The following is a 14,611-nucleotide window of genomic DNA, read 5'->3' on the forward strand; positions in this document are numbered from 1 at the left end:
TGCTTGCTTATGCAGTTATTATTTTTCCTCTGGCCAGAGTGTGTCTGTCTCTTGTATGTGTGTCTTGTTTTATGTCATTTCACTCATAATCTCCAGAAATCTACATCTGGCGCCCAACGTGGGGCACGAGTGAAACCGAAAGGGTGAATAAACCCCGGGGGGATTTTAAATCCATAGCAGGAGAACTTTCGGGAAAATCATGGGGAATTCCTCACCCTAGCAGGGGAACTTTCAGAAAATTATGGGGAATTCCTCACCCCAGCAGGAGAACTTTCAGAAAATCATGGAGAATTGCTAGGGGAATTCATATACAAAATCATGGGGAATTCATCATCATCATTACGGACACAGTACATGGAGTTAGTCAAAGGACTTCTCCACTCCATAGGCGTTAAGGCCTCGACTCGTCGATTGACTGAGCTCTTTCGCTTGGTGGAGCAATATTGTCATTGGTTTCAATATCAAACTAAGTTACAGTTAAACTTGAAGGAATGGAAAATAATTCAAAAGGAATTGAGAAAGCAACATCAGAAGGGTAATGAGATCCCTTTGAAGTTATGGACTTTATGTAATGCTATAACACAGGCTTTGACTTTGCTATCTACTGAAAATGAGACTAAATCTAATGCTTCAATGAAGGAAGAAACAATTTATGAGGATGTGCCAAACGTTGGTGGGGTTTCTGCATTGCCTGAGGGTAAGGATACAAGTAAGCCTTCTTCTGGAAATGGTGAAACATCTGATAGTTCAGAATCAGATTCAGAGGCTTCTTCAGTTTCGTCAGAGGAGGGTAAAGAGATTAAAGAAATGACCCATCTATTTCAGGAATGGTGGAGATCCCGTAGGGAGGAGAGGAAATCTGCGCCTTCTGCTCCTCCTTATCCTTCTCTTTTCCCCACTGCGGTTGGTCGAACCGATGTGGGCAGGGAACATTGTCGGTTCTCCTTTCCTTTGTCTATGCTTCATGATGATGACTTGCCTGCTCCCCCTAGTGGTTTTATCAATCCTCCACAATTGTTTCCCATCCAGAGACAGCAGGATGGCAATGTGATAAATGTTCAATATGTTCCTTTGGAATATAAATTTTTTAAAGATCTTAAAGCTGCAGTAGCGCAGTACGGTCCTCAATCTCCCTTTGTTTTGGCTATGCTGGAATCATTGGGAAAAGGCAAATTAATCATTCTATTAGATTGGGAATCTATTGCCCAAGCTGTCTTGGAGGGCTCTCAATGGTTGCAACTTCGTAGCTGGTGGGAAGAAGAAGCTAGAAAGCAGGCTCAGATTAATGAAGGACAGAATCCCCCTGGTCCTCTCGAGGATAAATTAATGGGAGAGAGCCATTATCGGGCTTTAAGAGAACAGGCACAGCCGCGAGAGGGGCTGGCGAGGCTGAAGGTTGGCCGCCTACAGCTTTACACCTTGCTCTACAGAACATCAATACAAATGTCTCAAGGGCTTAAATAAAATAAAAAAGGGGGAAATGAAGGGTTAATGCGGCCACAATGGGGAAAGTGGAGATGTGTTGCTTGCAAACAGGATGTTCTGCCAAGGAGACGGACACAGCCTTGAGATTAATGGTCCCTTGCAAATAAGGGAACATTCCCTTCTTGTGATAAGGGCTCTGGACAGACTTTGCAGTAAGCTGGAATTTCACTCCATTTTGTTGTACGATAACATTTATGCACATGCGCTGTACTGAACAAGTTTGGTCATACAATCTGGAATTCTGCCCAGGGGGGCTATATAAAAATAAACCACGAGCTTGCTTGCTTGTGCAGTTGTTATTTTTCCTCTGGCCAGAGTGTGTCTGTCTCTTGTATGTGTGTCTTGTTTTATGTCATTTCACTCATAATTTCCAGAAATCTCCTACATCTCACTGTTTGCAGATGACATGATACTGTACATAGAAAACCCTAAAGAGAGTATCAGAAAATTACTAGAGCTAATCAGTGAATTTAGCAAAGTTGCAGGATACAAAATCAATACATAGAAATCGCTTGCATTTCTATATACTAACAAAGAAAATCAGAAAGAGCAATGAAGGAATCAATCCCATTCACCATTGCATCAAAAATAATTAAATATCTATGAATAAACTTACCTAAGGAGACAAAAGTACTGTACACAGAAAATTATAAGACACTAATGAAAGAAACCAAAGATGACATAAACAGATGGAGACATATTCCATGTTCCTAGGTAGGAAGAATCAATATTGTGAAAATGACTATACTACCAAATGCAATCTACAGATTTAATGCAATCCCTATCAAATTACCAATGGCATTTTTCACAGGACTAGAAGAAAAAATTTCACAATTCATATGGAAACACAAAAGACCCTGAATAGCCAAAGAATGCAGCTGAAGGAATCAAGCTGCCTGACTTCAGGTTATACCACAAAGCTACAGTCATCAAGAAAGTATGGTACTGGCACAAAAACAGAAATATAAACCAATGGAACAAGATAGAAAGCCCAGAAATAAACCCATGCACCTATGGGTACCTTATTTTTGACAAAGTAGGCAAGAATATACAATGGGGCAAAGACAGACTCTTCAATAAATGGTTCTGGGAAAACTGGACAGCTATATGTAAAAGAATGAAATTAGAACACTTCCTAACACCACACACAAAGATAAACTCAAAATGGATTAAAGACCTAAATGTAAGACCAGAAGCTATAAAATACTAAGAGGAAAATGTAAGCAGAACACTTGATGACATAAATCAAAGCAAGATCCTCTATGACCCACCCCCTAGAGTAACAGAAATAAAAACAAAAGTAAACCAGTGGGACCTGATTAAACTTAAAAGCTTTTGCACAGCAAAGGAAACTATAAGCAAGGTGAAAAGACAACCCTCGGAATGGGAGAAAATAATAGCAAATGAAACAACTGACAAAGGATTAATTTCCAAAATATACAAGCAGCTCATACAACTCAATGCCAGAAAAACAAACAACCCAATCAAAAAGTGGGAAAAAGACCTAAACAGACATGTCTCCAAAGAAGACATACAGATGGCTAACAAATACATGAAAAGATGTTCAACGTCGCTCAATATTCAGTTCAGTCACTCAGTCGTGTCCGACTCTTTGTGACCCCATGAATTGCAGCACGCTAGGCCTCCCTGTCCATCATCAACTCGTGGAGTTCACTCAGATTCACGTCCATCGAGTCAGTGATGCCATCCAGCCATCTCATCCTCAGTCGTCCCCTTCTCCTCCTGCCCTCAGTCCCTCCCAGCATCAGAGTCTTTTCCAATGAGTCAACTCTTCGCATGAAGTGGCCAAAGTACTGGAGTTTCAACTTTAGCATCATTCCTTCCAAAGAAATCCCAGGGCTGATGTCCTTCAGAATGGACTGGTTGGATCTCCTTGCAGTCCAAGGGACTCTCAAGAGTCTTCTCCAACACCACAGTGCAAAAGCATCAATTCTTTGGCGCTCAGTCTTCTTCACAGTCCAACTCTCACATCCATACATGACCACAGGAAAATCCATAGCCTTGACTAGACAGACCTTAGTCAGCAAAGTAATGTCTCTGCTTTTGAATATGCTATCTAGGTTGATCATAGCTTTCTTTCCAAGGAGTAAGCGTCTTTTAATTTCATGGCTGCAGTCACCATCTGCAGTGATTTTGGAGCCCCAAAAAATAAAGTCTGACACTGTTTCCACTGATTCCCCATCTATTTCCCATGAAGTGATGGGACCGGATGCCATGATCTTCGTTTTCTGAATGTTGAGCTTTAAGCCAACTTTTTCACTCTCCTCTTTCACTTTCATCAAGAGGCTTTTTAGTTCTTCTTCACTTTCTGCCATAAGGGTGGTATCATCTGCATATCTGAGGTTATTGATATTTCTCCCAGCAATCTTGATTCCAGCTTGTGTTTCTTCCAGTCCAGCGTTTTTCATGATGTACTCTGCATAGAAGTTAAATAAGCAGGGTGACAATATACAGACTTGATGTACTCCTTTTCCTATTTGGAAATATTAGAGAAATGCAAATCAAAACTACAATGAGATATCACCTCACACCAGTCAGAATGGCTGTCATCAAAATGTCTACAAACAATAAATGTCGGAAAGGGTGTGGAGAAAAGCAAACACTCTTGCACTGTTGGTGGGAATGTAAATTGATAAAGCCACTATGGAAGATGGTATGGAGCTTGCTTAAAAAACTAGGAATAAAACCACCAAATGACCCAGCAATCCCACTTCTAAGCATATACTCTTAGGAAACCAAAACTGAAAGAGACACATGTATCCCATTGTTCACTGAAGCACTATTTACAATAGCTAGAACATGGAAGCAACCTAGATGCCCATCAACAGATGAATGGATAAAGAAGTTGTGGTATACATACACAGTGGAATATTACTCAGCCATAAAAAGGAGGAACGCATCTGAGTCAATTCTAATGAGGTGGATGAACCTAGGATCTATTATACAGAGTGAAGTGAGTCAGAAAGAGAAAGATAAATACCGTATTCTGACACATATATATGGAATCCAGAAAAATGGTAATGAAGATTTTACTTACAGGGCAACAATGGAGAAACAGACATAGAGAATAGACTTATTGACAGGGGGAGAGGGGAGGAGAGGGTGAGATGTATAGAAAGAGTAACATGGAAACTTACATTACCATACTTACATTACCAAAATAGATAGCCAATGGGAATTTGCTGTATGGCTCAGGACACTCAGACAGGGGCTCTGTTCAACCTAGAGGGGTGGGATGGGGAGGGAAATTGGAGGGAGCTTCAAAAGGGAGGGGATATATGTATACTTATGGCTGATTCATTTTGAGGTCTGACAGAAAATAGCAACATTCTGTAAAGCAATTATCTTTTAATAAAAAATAAATTAATTAAAAAAAAATTTTTTAAAGATACGGGGCAGGGCATGGGCAGCTTATGCTACTGACTCTAGCCCTCTTATTTTTCTGTGTATCCACCTTCAGACACTCAATGAATGTTTGTTGTCTGGCTGACTTTGCGTCCTGCACTACCACATCCTACACTCCACAAAAACTAGTAATTTTTTCTTCTGCTCAAAGGCCATGCATTTGACCACTCAGTTCTCAATTCTTAATACTTATGTACAAAAGAAGATAAGAAATCTATAAGGGATTGAAGTGTGGGGAATAGAATGCTGGAATTCTTCATTTGAACACCACTGTCTACTGCCACCATTTCCCTTCATTACAGATAAGGTCTCAGATTTTCTTTGTTCTGCTTATTGTAAATGTTTACCAAGAGCAATCACCTGCACTACCATGGGAATTGAAATGGTGATAGGAAAAATGAAAGTGTCTTGCCTTCCTCTTCAGGCCCTTACTAACAGGCAGTCCTGGCAAGACAAATGCTTCTCAATAGCTTGAAAAGTATAAATCTCAGATAGAACAAGTTCATATGAAGGAGAAGGAAGGTGTAAGCTTGTGCCAGCTCCATGTTTAATCGGCAGCTCCAAAGATGGCAGGTACAAAGATGGCCACACCTACATTATTCCCAAACAGAGGCCCAATGACCAGTGCTCACCCCACTGTCCTCAGGCCACCATTGCCATATGATACCAGCTGCTATGACCATCATCTCCACCAGAACACTGACCTCCCTCTCCTGGGACCTACGGTGTCCTTCGGGTAATCCTTCCCCTCAAAAGTGCCTGTTTCAGCTAATCCTCAGCATCTGTGAAAAACAACGCATAAAGGTCAATTCCCCCATGGCTCTGGCTTATATTCTCTTCTGTTACAGGGAAATATAGTATTAAAAGCACTGAACAGAAGAGACAGATAAAGCAAGATGGGGAGAGTGGGAAGATGGTTTGTGGGAAGAGAAAGAGAATAATGTCTCTGGATTGTATTGAAACATACACATGCGTGCGCATGCACACACACACACATACACACACATGCAAACAAGTATTCTCAGAACTCTTCCATGGTACAAGGATAATATTGCCTCACAGGCAATAAATAGGCCACTTGAATTCAGTTTCTGTGAGAAGCCAAAGCACTGTGGAATTTCTTTCATCGGGATACTAGGTTCTCTTTTTACAAAACTGTACATCTATCATATTTGGGTAACTGATGAACCCACCTCTCTTACATCTCCTGCATTTGCAGGCAGATTCTTTACCACTAGCACCACCTGGGAAGCCTGACATGAAAATGTGCACAAAGGACCAGGTGGCAGACATTCTGACCCCCCTGCAGGAGGGAGGAGGGACTATTGCCTTAGCTGTTGGTAGTGCTATCAGAAGGTGGCTGGTTTTCAGCTGTCAGCCCTATTTGAGAAATGTCTCTGCAAAAGTAAACTACCTCACCCATGGTCATGATTACTTTTAGGGTAGCCTGCATCAAATGTTTGATCAGTGCACAGACATAAAGGCTGGACCCGCTGGCTCCAACTCAAGACAACTGAGGGAGCAGCCAAAGCTCAGAGCTCCCCCACAAGATGGGCGTAGACTTCAATTGAGGCTGCATTGCAGCTTGATGCCCTCCTCTGTTCATTTCTGCTTCTGTAACCTTCCTTTCATTGTTGCTGACCCCAAGGGCTCTACCCCATAAACTTCCTGTATGTTAATTTCCATCTCATAATCTGCTTCTTGGGGAACCCAATCTGTAACAGGGGCTTAAACCCTCCTAATCCAACAAAGAGTAGATTATATATAATAAAAAATCACTTTCTGCCCATCTTATTGTACTGTGCTGCTTTGGAAATTATTAATATATGGCCATGATCTCTTAACCAAAATGGTTGATTAATTAAAGGACCCTACTTCTCAACAATGTTGGTATAAAAAGCAGGCCTGAGAGCAGGCCTAGTGTGCAAGTGGAAAGAGGCAATAAAATGAAATGACACTCTTTTTTTTCACATTCTTCCCCTTCCACATCAATACGGATAATAATAGTAGCAACAGCAAACAAGATGTATTAAGTGCTTACTGTGAGCCAGACATTGTTCTAAACACTTTGCATTATTTCATTTAAGTTTCACAGCAACTATTTGAAATACATTCTATTATTACCTCCAATATGCAAATGAAAAAACTAAGACATAAGTTTCTCTATTGCATAAGTTGTGCAATAGAAAAATTGCACAACTCTCATAAGTGTACAGCCTGGATTTGTATCCAGGCAGTTGTATTTGAGAACTCAAACTCTTATTGATTACAATATAGCTGACCCCACCACCACCACTGAAAAAGTGATTGTTTATTGAATGCCTTCCTTCCTGAATGTTACTCTGGTGAATTGCCCTGGGGTATAATAACCTCCCCAAACGACAAAGGTACAACTGGGGTTGGCATTGAAAAAGTGAAGGATTCTCAAGACTGGGTTACAAACTTTAGCCAGTCAGGTAGTTACAGACGTCATCAGATTGTTGAGCTGTCAGCTGACAGGTCATTTAAGACTATATTTGAAAATAGATTTCCATTTCCCATGTGAATTTTTGGTATATAACTTGAAAGGAGTTCAAACAATCTAGTAAAATTGATCCACAAACCCCTCTCCTTAATATTATTTATGACTAATATTATTTTTAAAAATAGGAATAAAATCATGCTAAGTGCCATTTCATTCCAGCAATTTTAAAAAATTGTCCATAGAAACATGAGATATTTTTGAAGATCCCCATTTGCTTTATTAGAAAATGTATTTTCAATAAAATTTTACTTTTTATGTTTAATGGTTATCAGAACTTGTAATATATTTGTATTATCTTAATAAGTTGGGAACAACTAAGCTTTATAACAATGACTCAACCCAGAAGACATTTTTAAACACTTAGTGCTTGTAGTAAAAGGAAATAAATACAATAATGATGGTAATTTATATATATTTTATTGTAGAGAGTATAATACAGTGATTAATAAAATTCTCTCAAACACACAAATAAACTACATAAAAATAAAATCCTGTGAGGGAAGCAGAATGCAACAGGAGTTCAATGAGATAAAGGCAGGATGTAGAATTTCTGTCTGTTAAAGAAGAGCATGTTTGTATATTTTTTTAAAAAACTGATAGCTAATATAGAATCACTATGACATTTAGATTCCTTTGGATAATTCTGCTATAGATTGAATCATCTCAATTCATATATTGAAACCCAATTCACAGTATGATGGTATTTGGAGTGGGTCCTTTGGGAGATGATTAGGTCATAAAGGCAGAATCATCATGAATGAAATCTGTGCCCTTATGGATGTTCCAGAGAGCTCCCTCCTCCCTTCTCCATGTGATGCCACAGCAAAACTGTGGCCATCTATGAACCAGGAAGGGGTTTCCATGGTGGCTCATTGGTAAAGAATCTGCCTGCAGTGCAGGAGATGCGGGTTCTATCTCTGGATCAGGAAGATCCCCTGGAGGAGGGCATGGCAACCAACACCAGTATTCCTGCTTGGAGAGTCCCATGGACAGAGGAGCCTGGAAGGTTCCAGTCCATAGAGTAACAAAGAATCAGACATGACTGAAGCGACTTAGCAGCAGCATGAACCAGGAAGTGGGACGTCACCAGACACCAAATCTGCTGGCGTCTTGATCTTAGACTTCCCAGCTTCCCAAACTGTGAGAAATAAATGTCTGTTGTTTATAAGCCACTCAGTCTATGGTATTTTGTTATAGCAGCCCAAATGGACTCAGGTTAATGTAAGGGCTTTATTTTTAAATGTCAATATTCATAATATACCACAAATCACATCCTTTACAGCTATTTAGGTTTAAGATTTTAAAACTTAAATGTCAACTGAAAAATGTCCTAGGGGCTTCATAGCTTTCAGTGAAATTACTTTTATCTTAGGAGGGATGCAAAAATAAAAATGTTGGAAGCCCATTTGCCAGGAACAGAGGTCTGGAATGGGGGCAGACAGTGGGCATCTTAGCCTCTTAGGCCAGCTTGCTTCATTTCCCAGGATCTAAGAAAATGAATTGCCTTTGTGTCATTTCTCCTTCATAGAGGATCTGGAAAAGGTTCTGTTTTGAAGGACTGTTATAGAGGGAAAATGTTTGGTTTAGAGTCAGTAGAAAAGGACAAATGATCAGTAGTGTTCTGAGTAGGAGGTGAATGCAATCAAACACTCTAGAAATATGCAGAGCATGAGCAGCTTGTGTTCTGCTCAATAGGTCTTGTGCCTTGGCACAGAGCTACTTAGAGGAAGGAGCATCTTTCTGTTTTGGACAAAGGTTCTGGGTGGGTTAGCAGGAGCCAGGATTAGGTCTCTGCCCATGTAAGGAGTGTCATAAGCAGAAAACTTCCCAGGCATGCAGATATCTGTCTGCATTCCTGAAGACATTGATTTGGCATGCTTCTGCAGATGAAAGAAACCAGCAAAATGTTTCAATGCCTCTGAAGAGGTATATAAAATAAATCAGCAATTATTTCTATTTTTCTACCAAATGCAAGGTGTTCCCAGCTGGGACACTATGTGCAGCTCTGTTCACAGCACTCAAAAGTACATAAAGGATCAGGAGGAGGTGCAAGGAAACAAAATGCCCCAGGTGGTATGGTGAAACAGGATTCTGAATGAGCAACTCCTCGAAGGTGAGGTTGACGAGTAATCCTTAGGCTGGTCAATTTTAGCCATAACGATGGAGCAAAACTTTATTGGTTATTCTGTCATTCAGCACTGACAAGAGTTTGAGTATTAGCTCTAACAGCAGGGCATCAACATCGGAGCAGGTTCTTAGCCCTCTGGTGAATGACTGACCTTAAGCCTACCCCCAAATATATGATTCTTAGTTTGATTTTTTTTAAGATTCATGAGTTTTACTAATGGAAAACCAGCTCCCCAATTTTTTTTTTTAATATAATCGCTTTACAATCCCAAAGGAAATCAACACTGAATATTCATTGGAAAGACTGATGGTGAACTCCAATACTTTCGCCACCTGTTGCAAAGAGCTGACTCACTGGAAAAGACCCTGATGCTGGGAAAGATGGAAGGCAGGAGGAGAAGGGGACAACAGAGGATGAGATGGTTGGATGGCATCACTGACTCAATGGACGTGAGTTTGAGCAAACCCCAGGAGATAGTGAAGGACAGGGAAGTCTGGTGTGCTGCAGTCCGTGGGGTCACAAAAAGTGGGACATGATTTAGTGACTGAACAATAATTGCTTTACATTGTTGTGCTAGTTTCTGCTTTCCAACATCATGAACCAGCCATATGTATACATATATTCCCTCCCTCTTGAACCACCCTCCCATTCCATCCCTCTAGGTCATCACAGAGCACTAAGCTGAGTTTCCTGTGCTATACACAATGGAGTATGTCATTCCATAAAAGGAATGAAATTGAGCCAGTTGAAGTGATATGGATGAACCTAGAGCCTGTCACACAGAGTGAAGTAAGTCAGAAGAGAAAAAGAAATATCATATATTAATTATAACGCATCTATATGGAATCTAGAGAAATAGTACTGATAAACCTATTTGCAGGGCAGGCATTGAGGCACAGACACAGAGAACAGACTTGTGGACACCAAGGGGAAGGAGAGCAGGGGATGAATTGAGAGAGTAGCACGGACATATATACACTACCACGTGTAAAATAGATTACTTAGGTTTAAGAAAGAACACTGAGTACATCTGTATTGGGGTTGTGCACATTTAAATTTCTACTGTTTATAACAATTTCGAACAAGTTCCGATGACTCCAGGATCCTAGAGTAGGGCTCCTGAGGCTGAGTGTTTCCCAGGATATTAGTAAAACAGCTCTAAGCTTTTCTTCCTTATAGCTTTTCATTCTTAAGTCTCAGCCATGAACTAAGTGCTGGCCAGGCTGGGCAAGCCCAGGCATAGGACTGCTCTGGGTTTCACTGGAACTGCCTCTTCCCTGCATTGTCTGAGACTCTCCTACTGGGTCATCAAGTGGAAAACGGAAAGCTGTAAGAAACTGTGCTGAGCTACAGAACCCTGGGAATAGCCTCTGGAGTGCTGCTATGGGATTCTTGAACAGCATTTATCATCTCAATGGTGAGAGGCACCCTTCCTGCCTCTAGCCAATGGTGTATTGGAGCTGGTTTATATCAGATTAGCTGGTTGACAGCATGTTGGCAGCTTGCAACTGGCCATAGTGGTAGTATTTATATCATGAAAACTGTTAAGTATTACAAATCAGGGCTTTTTTTTTTTTTTTTTTTGAGAGAGAGAGAGAGAGAGTCAGTTGTTAAACATTTATCAGAACAGGGCAGATCCACCCAAGAAGAGACCACTGTGTACTCGACAGCAAGATCGAAGGTTCCGGTGAATCTGTAGAGGCTGTTAACATCCCAACAACAGGTAAGCAGGAACCATAGAGACTAGAGTAGAGGGCCAAAGGGGCAGAAGTGGCAGCCAAGGCCCCCTGAGGAGTAGAGTTGTAGTCAGGAGGAGAGATTATCTGTGGTCCCCCTGGTTAGTCTCAGGAATTCCTGTTGGACAAGGGAAGTGGATATTTTGCAGGGCTTGAAGCCCTTAAGGCTTCCCAGGTGGTACCAGTGGTAAAGAACCAGCCTGCCAATGCAAGAGACACAGGAGATATGCGTTCAATCACTGGGTTGGGAATACATCCTGGAGGAGGGCATGGCAACCCACTCCAGTATTCTTGTCTGGAAAATCCCATAGACAGGTGCCTAACGGGCTACAGTCTGTGGAGTCACAGAGCTGGACACGACTGAAGCAACTTAGCATACACACACGAAGGCTTTAAATGAAACTGGGGCATAGGTGGGGAGGCAAGCAGGAGCAAATGAAATCTACATTCACCTTATTAATGTAACACAAGGTGTTAAGAAAAAAAATATCTCAACCTTGGGGAAAAGGTCCTTTTAATGTCATATTTGGGCAAGCGTACTAAGCATTGTTTACTTATCTACAGGAATGTATCTTTGTTTGACTTGGCTGTTTACTGTTAATCACTGGCTCAGATTGTGTGAAGTTACATGTTAACTTGCAGATCTTTTCCAGTAACAATGCAAATGATTTCTATCCACTTGAAAAGGAAGTCCCAATGGTTATGGTGTTTTATTGTCCTATAGGACATAAATCAGTTTTGTTATCTAATAGCAATTTATTTTAATATCCTTTTTAAATGCCTATAAATGTTCAGTCCCTCAAAAATGCTCTTTCAATCAGCGTTTGCCATGTTACCATCCTCTCATTCAGTTCACTTCAGTTCAGTTCAGTTGCTCAGTCATGTCTGAATCTTTGCGACCCCATGAACCGCAGCACTCCAGGCCTACCTGTCCATCACCAACTCCCGGAATCTACCCAAACCCATGTCCATTGAGTCGGTGATGCCATCCAACCATCTCATCCTCTGTCATCCCCTTCTCCTGCCCTCAATCTTTCCCAGCATCAGGGTCTTTTCCAATGAGTCAGTTCTTTGCATCAGGTGGCCAAAGTATCGGAGTTTCAGCTTCAGCATCAGTCCTTCCAATGAACACCCAGGACTGATCTCCTTTAGGATGGACTGGTTGGATTTCCTTGCAGTCCAAGGGATTCTCAAGAGTCTTCGCCAACATCACAGTTCAAAAGCATCAATCCTTCAGTGCTCAACTTTCTTTACAGTCCAACTCTCACATCCATACATGACTACTGGAAAAACCACAGCCTTGAGTTTATAAATCTTCAACATGTGTTCATACTGCATTCCTATGAGTTGCACTTCTAACTTTTTGAAAATTAAACTTTGGCAGTGTAACTAGGCTTTGGTAAGGTAAAAGAAGTTCATCTCAGCTGATCCTAGGGATAAATATAATTTGGAGCCTTGTCATGGAGAATTGCAATGGGCATAGTCTGACAAATTGATACAATTTCTGCTCTTTATAATCCTATGTTGGTGGACCAGCTCCCCAAGGAATACAGAAGACATTGGCCAGGCTTGGTGGGATTATAAAATTGCCATAAATCATTAGTCCTGTAGACAGACTATCTCTCCCCAAACACAAGTATTGATGTCTTCAGTATCATAAAGCTTAAATCTGTAAGGGGAAAAGATTCATGTGCATTTGAATTGTTAAGCTGTCATCTGGTTTGTGTCTGGAAATGCCTTGAATGATGGTGTCTCACATAACCTCTAAAAGCAATCACTCTTTATAAATGGATTTGCTTGACTACAGAAGCCCAGAGAAAAATCTCCATTATTCCACAATTCTGCCATAATGTTTGGGACACTCAGAAATCACAGGCAATGGAGAAGCAAAGCTGGTGACAACAGAACGGTGCTGTGCCCATCCTGCAACTCTTTCTACAGGCTATTGACGAGGATGGATGGCTTTCACTGTAATCTGCTAAAGCCTACTCCATGCACAAGAGTGTCTAGCACTTATGTTCAGTGTTTTCCTCCTTCACAAGCATCCCGAGGCGTGACAAACAGTGACAGAAGCCCTGAAAAAGCATTGCATTCAGACCTGGGTGACAGCAAGTCCCAGTTTACTTGCTCTTGAGATCCTACTTAATACAAAACACAATATTTTGTGTAGAGTACTGACAAGAATCTCGCCTCACATGCACCTTCAACAACAGCCCAGTCCCGTGGAAAAGCTTGACCTGTCAGTTTGGTTCCCTGCAGCATCTATCTCACACAGAAAGCTGGTTCAGTCTCTTTTTGTGCAAGAAGTTGGGCTTTCTCTCCTTTCAACTTTTTTTTACAAACATTTTGAGACCAAATTACTGTGTGCAAGAATACACTGTGACAAGAGATATGCCCTTGATCCCCCTTGGGCTGGTGAACTCAGGAACCCTAAGTTGGACTAGGGGAGTGGCCTGATGAACACACAGTTCTTGGCATGTTGACCCATTGTGTATGTGTCGTCACTCAGTTGTGTCTGACCCTTCGCGACCTCATGAGGCTGTAGCCTGCCAGGCTTCTCTGTCCACGGGATTTCCCAGGCAAGAATACTGGAGCAAGTTACCATTTCTTCCTCCGGAGGATCTTCCTGACCCAGGCAGGTATCAAATCCATATCTCCTGTGTCTCCTGCATTGCAGGTGGGTTCTTTACCCACTGAGCTATTGGGTAAGCCCATGTTGGCCCACAGAGAATGGAGAGTAATAAGTATTCTTGGTATCTCAACTGTTAGGCTAGATGGCTAGATTAAACTTTATATATATCTGAAAACCTACAAAGTCAGAGAAGCCACTTTACCAAGACTCCCCCAGAGCTTTCTGAACTGGTTACCACTGCCACACAAAATATCTACCTGACATGACCCTGAACACACATACCAGCAGTGCCCAGGGCCCAATCAAGAAATGCAAACAGCTGTCAGGATCCTAGTGAGCATAAGCAACTGAATTGGGCAGATCTGGGTAAGAATATCACATAATGCATTGCAGAGTGATGTATGAATCATTAGATTACCATTGACTATAAGTCCTCACTATTTCAAAGGATAATTGGGAAGAAGTGGTCTGTTCTTACACCTGAAATTGCAGCACAAATTTAAAAAGAAGCTATTCAAAACTCATTAAAAATCACGGTAGTCATTGGGAGAAGCATACTGATAGTAGATTAATCTAGAAATAAGAAAAAATCACATGAAATAGTTGCTTCTACAGCAGAGAAATGCTTCAATTTTTATTTGGGTGATGTCTGGTCCAGTTGCCACATAAAGGAATAAAAT

The sequence above is a fragment of the Oryx dammah genome, unplaced genomic scaffold (assembly GCF_014754425.2).
Source record: "Oryx dammah isolate SB20612 unplaced genomic scaffold, SCBI_Odam_1.1 HiC_scaffold_23, whole genome shotgun sequence".
Lineage (NCBI taxonomy): Eukaryota > Metazoa > Chordata > Mammalia > Artiodactyla > Bovidae > Oryx > Oryx dammah.